This window comes from Triturus cristatus, chromosome 12, assembly GCF_964204655.1.
Source record: "Triturus cristatus chromosome 12, aTriCri1.1, whole genome shotgun sequence".
NCBI lineage: Eukaryota > Metazoa > Chordata > Amphibia > Caudata > Salamandridae > Triturus > Triturus cristatus.
The window spans coordinates 856,724,611-856,741,689 of NC_140595.1; positions in this window are offsets into that span (position 1 = coordinate 856,724,611).

Below are 17,079 nucleotides of genomic sequence, written 5' to 3' on the forward strand. Positions count from 1 at the left end.
CACTAGGCCTGGTTCAAATTTAATTTTATGGTTAAATTGCAAAAATTCTAACATTTCTAAAGATATCACATTACAACATTTTCTCTTAATTTTGTTAAGCAAGTATGCACCTAGCAGAAAAAAGTATTGTGAGATGCCAGCAGGATGCAATTTGAGACAGAAAATGTCCCATATGAAAAACTGTTTTTACTTGAACAAGTTACCACCCAGTATCATCAAGACTTTTATGCAAGGTGCTTAAAAACATCATGCCAATTAGCTGTAAACCAATTTTTGTTCTCTGAAAGATACATTTTACATTAGTTCATGGAATGTTTATGGAAATGTATGGAATTTTGATACACAACCTATCCTATTTGCATTCCTAAGGTTGGGTGACACTACTGGTGATTATGATAACATTGACAAGGGGATATATTGTGAGGACAATGTGGACAATCTGTGAGACATGAATTGCTTCTGGTATTGTGTTGTCAGCACACAATGAGGAGCATAAGTAGGTGTTGGTGTGCTAGCCAAGACATACAGTGCAGTCTTCTTGCACTTGGGGAATGGTACTTACCTGGGTCCGTCCAGTGCGAGTGAACCAACATGAAACCACAGGAAGGTCAACCAAATTGGCACTAGAAGTAGGAGTTGGCAACTCAGATCCCGCAATGGTCACACAGACAGACCGTGTGTGATTATATCTGGGATGTGCAAGACTTCCCACAGTGTGCAGCACATAATCTTCTGAAAGTCCAAAGTATTGTGATACCAATGTTTGTTGAATGACTCATAAAACTTTATAAACAATATAATGAAGTGGTATCGTGCCTGCCTTTTATGTGTAATACAATATTTTGAAACTATTTTAATGCAAAGGAATGCCCACATGTCATTCACATAATATGCATACTCCTCACGAGACTTATGCATATTACTTTTAGAATCAAAAGATATGCATTTTGTTGTTGTAATGCTGTTCTGCTATTACATCATTAGGGTTCAAGCTAGAATGTTGATTTCATACTCTGCCAGGAGCTCTGATTGAGTCGCCTTTTGGAGAGTTGTAGGATTTTGGCACAATGAAGGTGTTCTTCAATTGCCTTTCTCCTGTGTATCTCAGAGGAAGAAAAGCATCTTGTTGGCAACAAGATGATACTTCAGTTCTTGACCCATGTGTGGGATCGAAACAACAGCTATTTGAATTCTTGACACAATCCTATATGACATGCTTATTATTAGGATCAGCCATGAACTAACACCATTTACACCATTTACTATAATAGTCTGCTAGAAATACATTAAATTTGCACTTTTCAGGTAAGATATGAAATGGCCCTTCAAACTCTACAACTCCACAGATTGAGTGGGGGAAAATAGAGGTTTTCATGCTTTTTTCACTACTAAGGAAAGGGAAACAACCTTTACAACGAACCTTTGACAACGCGTGCAGTTACATCGCGGATTTTACAACAAACGCGATGTAACCACGCGATGCCATTACAACGCAAGTCTTTACATCGACTTGCGCTAGATGGCGTGCTAACATTACAAATAGTGTAGTTTACTATCCCAACACCTTCCCTACTGTAAAGTGGACTGGAGTTGGAATAGTAAATTACGCTTTTCTAATGTTAGCACGCCATCTAGCGCAAGTCGATGTCAAGACTTGCGTTGTAATGGCATCGCGTGGTTACATCGCGTTCGTTGTAAAAACCGCGATGTAACTGCACACGTTGTAAACACACGCGTTGTTACGTCATACATCCCTAAGGAAATGATACAATCTTCAAGTGTTTGACCAAAGTGTACTGCAGACCCTTCTCCTAGGGGTAGTTTTTTACCTAAATGCCCCTCATGATCTAATTCAATATTACACGACCTCAGACCTGTCGAGGGAATTAATTTATCTCCACATATTACCATGTTATCTTTCTCTAAAGACAGTTCATCAGCAAGTTTGATAAATGGTTGGATGTTTAGAGGGAAATGTCTCTCTTTTTGGTTCATCCATTATTCAGAAAATTGAATATAGTTGAAAGAGCCTAGGGGCATATTAACAACAGACATATCGCCGTTTTTCCGTTGTTCTGTGCCGGAAAAGCGGCGATTATGAATTTGCGATATTTACAATGCGCTGCTAACATGCATTAGCGCATGTTAGCAGCAGTTTTCCTAACGCCTCGCATCGCTAATGAGATGCAAGGTAGGCGTTCCTGAGGAAAACAGCATTGAAATACACGCTAACACGGCTTCGCCATATTAACAAGCCGGCAGCGGACCCGCGAAGTGAAGTCTAAACTTGCGCTAAGCCCCCATTATCGCCGATTCTAACGTCTGCAAAAAAGCAGACTTAGCCTTATGACATATGGGATGTGGATTATAAAGTTTAAACCACACTTCAGTTTCAGTGAGCTCTACTCTTATCGCCGACAATTCATCTCTGGATTTCTAGAGTTAATGGGGTTATTAGCCGCTATCGCTGGATTTCTTATCGCCATTGTGATAAGCGTTGACGATACAGCGCTATCACAGCGATGAAATCCATCGATAGCCCGCGATAAGATAAACATCGCTAAACGCGCTTAGCGATGTTTATCACTATTCGTTGTTAATATGCCCCCTAATTTTTTTCCCAATTTAGAGAACCACTCGTCTTCTGTAAAACTTCCTATAAGACATGCGTCCACAGCAAATATTGGGCACTCTTCTTCCTATTCTATATCAGTGTCATATTCTGGAGTACTTGGATATTACAAATAATACACGCAATGTTCTTTACTCCAGTTAAATATTCACTTTGAAATGATATTAAAGTAATTTTGCACATAATCAGGGATTCTTGGTGTGTGATCCATAAGTGTGCATGCATTTAATATATACACTGGGGCTTGTGATCGATTAGGAGTAAAAAAAACCCTGTCTCATAAAAAACCTCTTATATGCCCAGAAACATGGAATTCTTTCTATATAACCGAGAGTCTCATTTATGAGGTTTTCGCACAGGGCAGTGCTGCAAGGAATCTTGCTGTCCTGCCCTACATTAAAACAAAAGAGCAGGAAAGCAGCACAAAGAAAAAGGAAAAGTACGAATGAAAACATTACTCCTCGTTGCGTCTCCCTAGCGCCCACAGCAACACCCATGGAACACCCCTTTCACTCAGTGTTCTGCGTGACAGGGGCACATGTATACAAGGCCATGAAAATCCACATTAAGTGGCTTTACATGGCCTTGAAAATATGCTGTGGTACATTGCACCATCGGAACGTCAAAAAGGTGGTGGCGCAAAAGTGCTGTAAGTGACATCATAAATGAGGTCCTGAGTATTTTGTTTCAAAGAGTTGAGTTCTAGATGCAAAACCTATTGTATGTTCTTGTTCACCACACATTTGAGTTAACACATTACACAAACCACTCAGGCTCGCATCAATAGTCATCATCATCATCATCATCATCACCATCATCACCATCACCATCAAACTATATTAGGTTTTGTGTTCTTAAATTCACCTCAGCCCTCAACTACCAGAAGCTCCCTGATCCTTTATTTCACTCTTAAAGGCTTCTGCTTTCCCTCTTTGTGTCAGTTTTCTCTCTTTCTCTTACTCCGTCTTCACACTTTGTTTGATTTCCCCAAACATGAGTGCTGGTGGCCCCCACCAGCAGACACTGGCTCACATTAAGCACTGGGTGTTCTGTGAAATGATTGGACCCCCGTGGAGAATGTGACGAGGGGGCACTGAATCTGCTATATCTCACTAATTTTCATTTGCCTTAGGTTTGAATGTGGCCCTCTTGAATGGTTAAGGGAACCCCTAAAGGCTTGGAGGTGCCCCTGCGCCTCAGGGGATACAGTGGCCTCTGTTACACTCTAGATGGAGGCTTATTGGAAGCAAAAAGAGTGTGTTACTGTGAGAGATTGCGGGGCGAACTCACGAGCATGGCACCATGGAAGGGCTCTGGTCGAAACATACAAAGCAATCCCAGCCGTCAGGAAAAGCCGGACGGTAGCGAACTACCATACCCATCCCCCTCTCCTGTCTATCCACAGACAGGAACAGAGGACCCGGAAGGGGGCGGGGTTGACCCCGGAAGTTCAAGCCGATATCCAATTAAAGGAGAAGGAGAAGGAACGCCGTCGTCGCGGACCAAAGGCGGGAGAACAGACGGGTATCAGGACGAGCGGAAAGAAGAAGACGAATCCGGAACAAGGAAGACAAGCGGAGAGGACGCGAACGAGGACACACGGAAAGAAGATAGAGACGACGCAGAGTCAGAGGAACGGTGGTGTGAGGAGTGGTGGTGCCCACCGGAGGATACTGGGGAGCGGCCGCAACTCTGGAGAGTTGAGGCGGAGCCGGTGAGTGAAACGTCCCAAGGGCTTAAGGGCTGAGGGGCTCCATGGAAGGTGGGAGGGAAGTGACTACAAGAAGAGGGTTGAGTGGGAGGCTGGAGGGACAAGGAAGCGGATCTTGTGGTACCCTCCGTGTTGGTCTCACGGCGCTTGTCTTACTCCGTATACTCTTACTATACCTTGTTAAAAACCCAGGACCTCAGTGATTCCTCACCCCGCTAATCTAGATATAGCGTATTCAAAGATAGAAACAGGACCAGATAAAACGTCAGACGAGTCTTGCTAGTATTTGCATCCTCTGTTTGTTTTTCACCCTTCCCCTTCACGACCCTTCAAGTGATAGACGCTGAACAACACTTCGTGGTGTGGTGACGGTGATACTAAAAGTCGAAATACACTTTAAAGTCATAACTGACGGCTCCCTCTCTTTTCCTCCTATGTGCCTCCGGGAAGACGGCCGCGACAAGGACGAGGAAACACCTGGCACGTCACGTTCTACATCCCCATCGGACTCGGCCAGCACACTCGCAGGAGGAAAACCAGAAGGGACACTATCATCCAGAACTCTCTTGTCCGCACAACATAATAAAACTCTTTCTTTTGGCAAATACATACAGCCTCCTCGCCTGTTTATCAAGCCTGCCCTCCCACAGTTACCAAACTGCAAAACTGGATGTGTGAACGGTCACGTGCACTGTGCTTGCATAGTTCATTATGTGGCTTTACAATATGAATGAACAATAAAGTGCGGTGATGCCCTACCTACCTTCATGCATAAAGGACAACTTCACGTACAGTGTTCATGCAGACTACTACCCAAGTGTATTTCGCATAATACCTGTGCTTCCCACCACAATTGTGAGCTTTCTGTGTGCACTAAATAATACACATGCCCATCTTTCGGTTTCATCAAGCATTGATATTTGCTTTCCATATTCTATCAGTGATATCATTTAAACAGACATTGATTCCCCTCGGTCTCCTCAGGAAGGGCCGATGTCAACTAGGTCAAGATGGCGGCCTCTAGCAAGAGCAGGTACTTTGTGCACTTTCAGACAATGGAGCCATTCCAGCATCTTCAGTCTGGGATGCCTGAGACTAGGGTCAGAAGACTATGGGTACGTTAGGCTTGATTCACTCCATCCAGCACTGATGATGCAGAAATTGCCGTAATAGGACGACAGTCACCATGGACCTTCGGTTGAAGGAGTTCACTCCAATGCCTGAACTTCAAACATTTGGAGCAGGTCACCTTGAAATGGACTGTAAGTCACACAAGTGAAGATTCTGAATGGTGGTGACAGTCCCGGATAGTCTGTACCCTGTCAGTACAGAGGTGAATACACGTGGGGATGTTATTGCAATGGAGAACTGCTAAGCACTGGAGTTGTGATAGAGATCTTTATAAGGTAGATAAGTAGTTCTAGGTCTTTAAAGACCGGACACTGGAACTAGTGGGGTGGCAGGTACAAGAGCCCACCCTGCCTCCCCATCGATGACCTGATGGAGGATGGGTGGACAAAACACAAGCGGCATTTTGAAGTCTTTACCTTGCAGAAACAGCTGTCACTCTGAAGAACAACTTCCTGTAAATCACTCCTTTTTCATTTGATAGATCTGTGTTACTATTGGTCTGGATGCCAGGGATTGACCTTTTACCATCTTCCACCACACCCTCACAACCAGACTCTACCACATCGGCAGTAGAGGAAATACCCTCAAATGGATCACCTCCTTCCTCACAGTCCACACCCAGAAAGTCCACCTACCGCCCTTCACCTCCAAACTCAAGAGAATCATCTGCGGCGTACCCCCAAGGATCCTCCCACAGCTCCACCCTCTTCAATGCCTATATGACCCCATTGGCTGACATTGTCTGCACCTACGGATTTAACATCATATCATACACCGATGACACCCAACTCATCCTCTCTCTCATGGAAAACACCGCAACCACCAGAGTCAACTTTCAAAATGTCATGACCAATGTAGCTGAGATAAAACTGCATGAAGCTGAACACAGATGAGATGGAAGTGCTCATCTTTGGAAGAAACACCTCCCGATGGGATTACACATGATGACCCACTGCACGCAGTCCCTCTCCCACCCCAGCCAACCACACCTGCAACCTCAGCATCATCCTGGACAGCGATCTTTCAGTGAAGCAAGAGGTCAATACATGTACTTCTTCCTGCTTCCACACCTTTCTCAGTAACAGAAAAACAGTGACTCAAGCCCTCATCATCAGCTGACTGGACTATGGAAATGCACTCAATGCTAGAACCACCACCCATCTCCTCAAGCGACTATGGATCATACAGAACACTGCAGCCAAACTCATCCTCAATCTGCCCAAATGGACCAGCTTCACCCCCACCTCAAAAGCCTCCAATGGCTCCCCTCCAGAAGAGATGCCAGTTCAAGGTGATGCCCCCTGCCTACAAGGCCATTAGTAATGCCAGACCCTTCTACATCAACCACTCCTGACCCTCCACCAGCTGACTGGACAACTCCAATCCGCCTCTCTCACCTTTGCATACATCCCCCACTTCCGGTGGAGCCACAGTTGAACTCGTTCCTTCCCCTATCAAGCGGCCAAGTCCTGGAATGACCACCCACTGCAATTCCGAACCTCTATTCACTCACTGGCTTCATGGAGGAACTCAAGACCTGGCTCTTCGAATAAGCTCTTCATACCTCAGCACCTGCATACCCCCTGGGGTAATACTTCATGCTAAACAAATATCAATTGATTGATTGATTGATTGATTGTTTGATTAATATGTAGAGCTTTAGTGGCACATTTGTTGTGGTCCTGGTTAAAGGAGACCACATGTGAGACGTCAGGCACAACATGATCACTTTCATAAAATGAATAAATGGGAAAAAAACTGTTGCCCTCTTAACGGTGGAAAGTCACAGCAACAAGGGTTTTAGGAAGGGTAAGGACATACATTTAAACACTGCTTTAATGCTATTGTAAATTAATATTTCTTTGTTTGAGATATTACATTTTTGAGTTCAATTTGAAAACCGACATGTGAGTGTATTTTGTAGGTGACATTCACTGTGTATCATTTCATTTTTCAATCTTGGATCCTGCATGTATTTTACAGTGAGTGCTTTATTGTGCTTTAACACACTATATATCTCATTTCATGCTGTGCCACTATCTGGCTCACAACCACTTATGGGGAATATGCATCTGGGGATATGTCACCACCTTGTGCACAGTTGTACTCTGACACGCCTGGGAGAAGTACAGCCATATTCTTTGCAGTTCTCTGTTGTGTTAATACTGTCCATGCACCGCAGACAGCGCAGCATGAAAACACAACAAAGTGGCTACCACTAGGTGTCGCTGGGCTGGGCTGGCTAGAGTTTGCAGGTTAGATGATGCCCTACAGACAGTGCAGGTGGGTCCACAAGCACTCATTATTGGGCACTACTTTTCTTCTGTAGCATATATTTAATTCTTGGAGATGGCCACCTAATGTTCCTCCAGACATTGATCTAGAGCAAGGAGGAAAAAACAAAAGCGGGAAAGAAAGAAGAAGAGAGACACAGAAATACAGTATCAGAAGGAGGAAGAAGGGATAAAAACAAACCTGAAAGAATGAGATAAAGGGGCTGGAAGTGTTTGGTGGTGGATGAAAGAGGAATCAGGTGGACTCAAGACAGAGCAGGTTTGGTATTCACATTCGAAAGCGCTGGCCTCCGGCTTCAGAGCAAACATTTGGGCACCAGCACTTATTCTTATACAAACTAAGCATTGGCTATAAACATCAGGATTTTATGTAAAAATGCCTACCACCCTGCCTATTGTGAGATTGCACACACACACACGCACAGATTCACACACACTTACACACATGTTTAAAGTGCCTGGTTCCTCCCATCCTGACTGACCCAATATCCAATGCTTATGCTTATATAGGGGATACAACTGAAACAAATAACTTTCTATATGTTCTGCAAATGATTCAGATTATATTTTAAAGTCATATTCATAAAAGCCCACTGATAGGTAGGACTAAGTTGTCAGGAATATGGTAATTACCCAAATCCAACAAATATTAAAGAAATACCAAATGAAAAAACAAGTGAGTACCATGTCACGTACATTTGTGTTAGAAAGATTACCCAAAAGAAAGAAACCATACTGTTTAATGAGAATATTGGTTGCACAAAATTACTATGATCTGGGGTTTCACTAAACAAATGTAGCATCACATGTTCAAGTGTGGATATCACACAAAAAGTTACATAAACAAAAAATGCATTTATCACAATGCTTCTAGATGTTTGTAGGATACATAAGGATTAAATCCTACTTATTACTAATAGGTGCTGAGAGATTGTCGGACTTTGTAAGATCAGATGGCATTATTTAGAGTGTATAGTAGTGTAAAGAGTGAAGTAGACTGTACACTCTTCCACCAGAGCACCACAGACATCTCATCTATAGGGATTGACAGTTGGCTGAGCAGATGTCATGTTTCACACAGCCACTCAGAAAACAGGAATTTGCTTTTGAAAAATAAAGCACTAATCACTTTAACATCCTAGGACCTTTATCCCAGGGAGTGAGTCAATTTTCTTTTTGGAGCCATTAGGTTTTTCACAGTAGCAAACACCACCATCACATCAGGGGTTCAGCAGCCCACACCACCATCATATCAAGGGTGCAAAAGCTCACCACCATCTTTGAATAAGGGTGCAGCAGCACACACCACCATCATATCAAGTTTTCAGCATCCCACACCGCAATCACATCAAGGGTGCAGCAGCACCCCACACCATCACATTAAAGGTGCAGTACTGACACCACCATCATCAAATAAGGGTGTAGTACACCACACCGCACCACACCACCTCACATCAAGGGTGCAACGGCCCACACCACCACCACATCAGGGGTGCAGCAGTACACGCTGCCAATACATCAAGGATGCAGTGTTAGAAGAGTAGTGCGAGAAAAAGGAAAGAGCGAGAAGTTGAGAAAGGGAAGATCTATGAAGGTAAACTTTAAACCTGATTGGTAAACGGATAGAGAGAGGAAGGAGGAGATGAGCAGCAGAGAGGAAGGGGTGAAAGGGTGAAAGGGTAGGACAGATTAAGAGGACAAAACTCAGAAGTTTGAGAGAGCAGAGAAGGAGTAGCAGGAGGACCAAGATCATGTGCAAGGGAATAAAGGAATGAGCCTTGATTGCAGAGGTCAGGGCTTATTTGCGTGTAGTATTTGGTGTGATGGAACTATACATATGCCCTGGGCCCAACAGTGACTCCTCACATGACCACAGCGACTCCCAACAATGCATGTGGATCCCCCAAAACTGAAAGATCTGCTGCAAACATCATCAGAAGTCTATAAGTGGACACCTCCTGGAGGATATCACAGAGGTGAAATGTGACAAGTGACAGCTTAACAAAAAATAGATAATGTGATAGAACAAAGAGACAGAAGATGCTGGACCAGGATACAGACCAGACTGAGAAGTTCTCAGAAAATCTCCCACTCACTTCAGAGAACGGCTCCCACTCTGCTGCAGCGCACACATGAGGAGCAGAGAGAGGAAGGTTCTATAAAGGCTAATGCCACTCGAGACCAGAGACGCCAGGATCTCAAGGTAGGTTTTAATTAATACTCAGAGGTAATGTTTCTCTTCTCCCCAGGAGACCTTAGTCCCTCTCTCCGATGCACACATCCATCTGGGCCTCTGGCTCTCAATTAAGGCTGGATAATTGTAAATGCAACAATACTGAGAATAAACAAACATGGATCTCTGTATTAAGAATCCAAAGTAAAATCAAACAAGGAGAATGATATTCAAAAGAAAAACAGGGAAAACAAACAGTGGCAGAGAGACAAAAAACAAGAAACTGGGATATTTGTGTATAGGTGCTCCAACAGAACAAGTTAAGTACATACTAAACAGAAAAAGGTGAAAATGAATATGCAGATGCTGGTACCAGAACTGAGCACAGAATAATATATCAACCAAGAAGGAATATTGGCGGGAGCTATCCAAGTTGCTCTGAGGTATACCTCCTACATTTACTGTGTGAAGTCACCCTCAGTGAGGTCATGTATCTGTCACTACTGCTGGTCTGAGTGGATTTGAATTTAGTTGTGCACAATGCCAGCCTCTGTGCCTTGCTATAAAATCACCTCCTAGACCAACTCTGCATATAATACTCATTTTATACCAATGCATATGTAACCACATGTTTCTTGCAGGCTGTCATTCGCCATCAATGTACCTCAGACCTGCAACACATGCAGTAGGTACCACCAGTGGTGGCATTACTGCCACTTTCTCATGTAACACAGAAACATCATGGGCGTAGGAGCTGTGAGTGACAGGCGTACTCGGGGGACAACCCCATCCAGGTTTTAAAGACAGAGCATGTCTCTCTGGTGACATACTGCATATAGTCTAAATCTCTTTGAAGTACTTTATACTGGGGTGAAAATTCCATGGGGGCTGTAGGACCTCTTTTTTTGTTAATCACTGAACTTCTGGATACCCCCACCACACAATCCCCCTAGTGCTGAGCCCTTTTTGGCTATCTGGGATAGTTGGCACTTAGGGCTCCATAACTTTTTCTCACACAAGGTATCCATGCCAAATGTATGTCTTTTTTTCCAACATCGTGGGGATTCTAAAGGTACCCAGGGTTTGTGGATTCCCCTAGACCGGTCCGAGAAAATAGGCAAAATGTAGGAAAAAGTTAGATTTTGCTGGGAAAAAGTGCTCAGGATAAAAGTTTTTCCCCTAAAAATGGCATCAACAAACGATTTGCTGTGCTAAAGTCAGCATCTTTTCAGCTTTAAGGACCATGCAGAGCTAAATAAAGAAGCAGCCCATGTTTCCTATATTTTGCGCTCTCAACCTACTTCCAGTTTGTGGTGAAAACTAGTGTGAAACCTATTGGTGATCCAGGAAAACTATAGATTTCAGAAAAGTAAGCAACGTTCAAAATTCAACACAGGGTCATAATGTGTAAACTCCTCAAGGTTTGCCCAAAGAAACTGACTATTAAAATATGGAAATATTGAAAATGAACAAAGCAAACACAAGGAGATGATGGACGGAGCGCTGAAACGTTTCAGACACTCAACCCCAGTGAGCTAAAGAACGATGATGGATTCAACCCAGATCTGTGACTGGGGGTGAGTGTTTGAAAGGTTTCAGCACTCCATCCATCATCTCCTTGTGTTTGCTTTAGGGAAATACTATGTCATGGGGAATGTTGTGGTTCTTGCAGATTCTAGTAGTTCTCTTCACATTGATGTGTTGAAAATGTGTGTCTTTAGTCAATGTTTGAGGTTTTCAGGGCACCATGGGTAAGAAAATTGTGTGGGATACATGCAAAGCCCACTACCCTGGAGTTTTCAGAATGGCCTGGGTCTGGTATTTTTTCCCAGGTTGCAGCCTACCCAGGCCCAAAAAGTGTAGCCATACACCATTGCAAGTGGGACAATATTGGGAGTAGCCACACTCTCCTTGCCCATATTTATTAACAACACCTAAAGGAATAAAATTTTCTCTCGCTTCCCATTGGAATGCGATACTTTAGTCCACAGGGTAGCAGAAATACTGTTGAGGCTTTATGGCTGAGGGAAACAACCTTTACAACGCAGTCATTACATCGCAACATCCTTTACATTGCATGCCATTACAATGCCGCCATTAAATCGCATGTCACTACAACGCATGTCATTACAACGCATGTCACTACAACGCATACCATTACAATGCATACCATTACAACGCATAGTTTGTACCTCTACACTAACCAACACTTACCCTACTGTTGCACTCACTGGAGTGGGAATAGTAATTTTTACCCCTATACTATCTAACACTTACCCTACTGTTGTACTCACTGGAATGGGAATAGTACTTTTTACCCCTTCACTATCTAAGACTTACCCTACTGTTGCACCCACTGGAGTGGGAATAGTCACTTTTACCCCTACACTATCCAACAGTAACCTTAAATGCAATGTAATTGTATGCGTTGTAATGGTATGCATTGTAATGGTATAATGCGATGTAATGGAATGAGTTGTAAATGTAGTTTCTAAAAATGCATTGTGATGTCATGCGATGTAAAAACATGTGTTGTAATGGATGTTGCGATGTAAAAACTGCGTTGTAAAGGCATGCATTGTAAATGTTTGCGTTGTATCATCATACATCCTAGGGGGGATGGTGGCACCAGATCTTAGGATGTGACACCCGGCTCCCAAATAGGTGGCGAAGAATCTAGGCATCTGGTTGGACTTGGCTCATAGCTTCTAGGCCCAAACTAAGAAAGTGGCAGGGACTTGTTTTGGTATACCCCGGGGGCTCAAACCGCTGCTGTGTTTTTTTGATCCACCCGTCAGGCAGGTTATTGTCCAGGCCTCCGTTTTGTTGAGACTGGATTACGGCAGCTCGCTATATCTATGGGCCAACAAGACTGAGATTTTGAGACTGCAGAGGGTCCAAATGCAGCTGCCAGAACAACCTTGGCCTTCCTAGAACCTGCTCCACCACCAGTGCTATTCGTCAGCGACACTGGTTGCCGGTGGCCAGACAACTGGAAATTAAGTCCCTCTGCATTGCTTTTAAGATCTTAAATGTTTCCTCTCCTGGATACTTGGCCAACCTGCTTTCATCATATACTCCCACCTGTCAACTCCGCTCGATAGGTCATCATCTGGTGGTTGTTCCCCGGGTAAGGAGGGTACCTGCTGGTGGGCGCTCTTTCTGCACACTCGCAGCTACACTCTGGAACTCACTTCCTATAAACATTCGCAGCATCGATAATTACCTGGCTTTTCATAAGGCTATTAAGACCCACCTCTTCTCTCCACAATAGGCCTCTTTCTGTTGATAGCCTCCCCTTCTGTTTGCTATTAGCACCAGGATGCCCCTTTACTTGGGCCTCCTATCTGCCTCCAGAAATAAACTATTGCCCTCACTGGGGCAGGGGTGTGGCTCGATGCTAGGGGATGCCACCCCATCCTCTGCTGTTTTAGCATCATTCTGATTTCCTTGGTTTCTAGTCGGCTTTCTGGCCCCTGGGGGCAAGATGGGGGGTGGAAATTCTTTCCACCCCCCTGGGTATAGAAGTCAGGGTGGGGGGGATCACAGGATCACACCCAAGGGGGCTACCCCAAAGAATATTGCATAAATGCAGTGTCTAGTGGACTAACTGCACCCTGGGGGGCAGATTGGGGATAATGATCCCATCCACTTCCAGTGGGGTAGAGAGACTGGTTGCTCTGTTTCTGGCATAGGGGTATGGCCATGACCCACACCATATTTAAAAAAATCGCTGGTGTCTAATGGGCTTTTTGCCCCCGTGAGCAGATTGAGAGTAATGTGTGCCATATGCCCCCCAGGACATGCTCTGGTGACTAGTGAGCTTTCTGTATCCCAGGAGGGCCAGATTGGGGGTAATCACCCTCATGCCCACCACAAGGAGCAGAAGGATTGTCTGCTTTGGTTTGGAGATACGGCAATGCCCATGGTGGGCTTCCCCGACGGCTATATTTCTTTTTTTAAAAACCCTGGCATCTTGTGGGCTTTCTGTCAAAGATTGATGCCCCATTTAATTGGAGTGGGTCATGGTCATGCCAATGGTGGGCAGTCCCACTTCAACGTTTTATAAACAAAGTTCCTCCAGCAGTCTAGTAGGCAAATTGAGGGTAATTACCCCATCTGCCCCCCATTGGGGGCAGAAAGATTGATTCCCAATTTAATTGGCCTGCAAGCATTGTCATGCCAATGGTGGGAATGCTCACCTCTATATTTCTTTACCCCATCCACCGCCAGGGGGGCGGAAAGATTGATGCCTCATTTAGTTGGGTTAGGGTCATATCAAGGTTTTCAGCTTTACCTGGTGTCTATTGGACTTTCTGTCCAGGGGAGGAAGATCAGAGGTAATCACGCCCATTGGCTCCCTGGGGGCATTAAGACTGAAATATTGAAATGTGCTGGGGGAGAGAAAGCCTAAGGGGTTGCTTCTCAATCCCTGGTGCCTAGTGGGTTGCTCCCTGTTTGGGGGTTTGCTCTCTTGTAGCACTGAAAATGGGAGATACCACCTTTCCAACAATACCTCTCCCAAAAGAGTGCTCAGGAGGCTGAGATATACCCTCAAGCACTGATTCAGTGAAGTAAAACTGCGCATATTAAAATAGTTTTAGGAGAGGTGCAACACCACAATGACCACAATTGAATAGTTAGGTTAACTGAAGAGTCTCTGACCCCCACCTCTCAGAATTAGCACCTTAGCTCTTCAAGGATATGCTTGTGAAGTGTGCACTTTCACGGTGTTTGATCATCAGTGTCTGTGGAAACATTTGAAAACAAAATCTCAAATATTATGACTATGTATGTGTTTACATGTGTGTATATTGAAAGTTTGATTTAAGGTGCAATACGTTTATTTATTGTTCTCCATATACCTGCACTTACTGAATCACAGTAATTAACTAACTGCGAACAGAACATTGACTTTCAGTGTTAAACTGAAAAGAGAAGCGAGTAACCCCACAGTCTCTGAACTACATAATGTGCAATATATATAGATAAACGTACTTCACATTTAAGAACAATAATGGATAAGTAGACAGAGAACACAACAAACTGATTTATTTTTGGTAACTGTGGGCATTTGAATGTTTTATGTTTAAAAAAAATCTCACAAATGTTCATTGAATCTGTTTGTTGAAAATGGGGCAAACTCCTGTTCCTATACGGGATAAACTTTAGAGCACCAGTCATACAACCTCTCCTTACTAGTAGTATCCCTAACAGAAAAGGTGGGGTAACATTTGTTATGAATGCAAACGCAGCACAGCCTATAGAAGTATTTCACTCATGGGTGAAGTTTGATCCTCCAGATTCCAACACTGGGAAATTTCATACATATGGAGTTGCAGCACTACCAGGTAACTATGAACATTATTCTCATTTAGAAGTCCCGCTAAGATATCAAGAACACCAAGAGTGGTTTGGTGGTCAATTCCCCTCCATGTAGTACAGAACATTAGAATGGGTCATTTAAGTAACGACGGGCCACCTGGCCTTTTTGGCTGGGTGTGCACCATATCCTGGCACTGCAAATCTAAGGATTGTAGAAGTAAGATAGTTGCTAACATAGGTAGTGCGTTTTTATAGGTGACTTTGACATTATGTCTTACAAATTACTGTGACAGGAGCAGTTGCTCCTTGGCCTGCACACCATAACACCACATGCATTCTTCAGTGCAGGCAATTAGTCTTCAGATCATCAAATCTATCATAGGCAAAGTGATATCAAATACCATTCAATCAGTCGGAAGTAGTTACTCATAAGACACTCCATCATAAGCATAGAAATGTAACTGTGTGTCCTTCCTTTGGGATTATACAACCTATAGAAGAGTGTAACTGTTGGGGAATGGCTTTTGTGGGTATTTATACTACTACCAATGGCACAACCTTATCGTGTAGTTCCTAGGACCCCCCAGGACCTGCACTTTTTCAATGACCTAAATAGAGGGCTTAGTGTGCAGATAGACTCTGGACACTCCACAGGATGAGTCAGCCGTTAGACCAGCTAGCTCTTCCGTGCCACTACCACCCCCCTGTATCTTACAGTGGTGTGTGTAGTTTCTGGCAACCACCGAACATGACAACCCTAATTCCTCAGGTATCGTGGAAACAATACGATACCTTTCGCTTAGTCATTCGTGCTTTCTTTTTCTCAGAGTACACACTGAAGGACGATTGAAACGGTTTCAATAAGTATTCATTGGCTAAGCATCAATGTAGTGTGAAACATATTAGTTGCAACAAAAAAAAGACAGGAGCAGACAAAAGTGTTCGCTAGTACCAATATGGTAAATAGTAGATACATTTCTATAATATTGCTAATAACATGTATAAAACCAGATTGCATAAAATATTAGCATTTGACTTACTACTATGATGTGTAGCCTACCTACATGTACCTTGACGAACTCCAACGATGCATAGCATACTTACATGTACCAAGCCTAGAGATAGAGGTGAAGGATTAGTATGTGAGTGCTAGTTTGATCCTAGTGGATCCCAATGGAGCCAAGAATTCCCCGGGGAAGTGCTAACCCCTCACCTGATGGTTCTGAGTGAAGGACTCTATCTCTGCGTCGAGGATGGAACTCCACAAGGGGTGTCAGGTGTCTGCTTGTCTGGAGGATCAGCCTGCAGAAACTCGGTCCAGCCTGGAAGGAAATCTCTTCTGCCTCTCTATGGGGGAGTGAGGGTCTTTTATACTAAAGTGACCACTCGGGGTTTTTCGAGAATCGATATTGTTTTGAAAACATTCACTAATCCCTTGTTAATCCTTTCCTAAACAAAATACTCATGCACAGCTGGCTGTTAGCCATGTATGGAAAAAATGTTGACACTGGTACAGAATACATCTGCTGTGCCGGGGGACATGCTCATGTACGTCAGGTACAGGGATTAAGATAGGCTACCAAGAGCCCGTTGTCGAAAAGACAGAAGGTAGCTACTAGGTAAAAGGTCACCTATATAGAACCGTTTTGTCATGTGGATGGGAAAAACTGTATGTAGCTTGTATGTACATAGTCGGACTATCCTAAAGGACATGACACCCTCTTTATCGGTGTTATCGAAGGAGTTTAATTAAATGCAAAGTGAGCATGGAGCTGCTTCTGCTCTTGGCTAAGGGAAAGGGATGAAACGAATT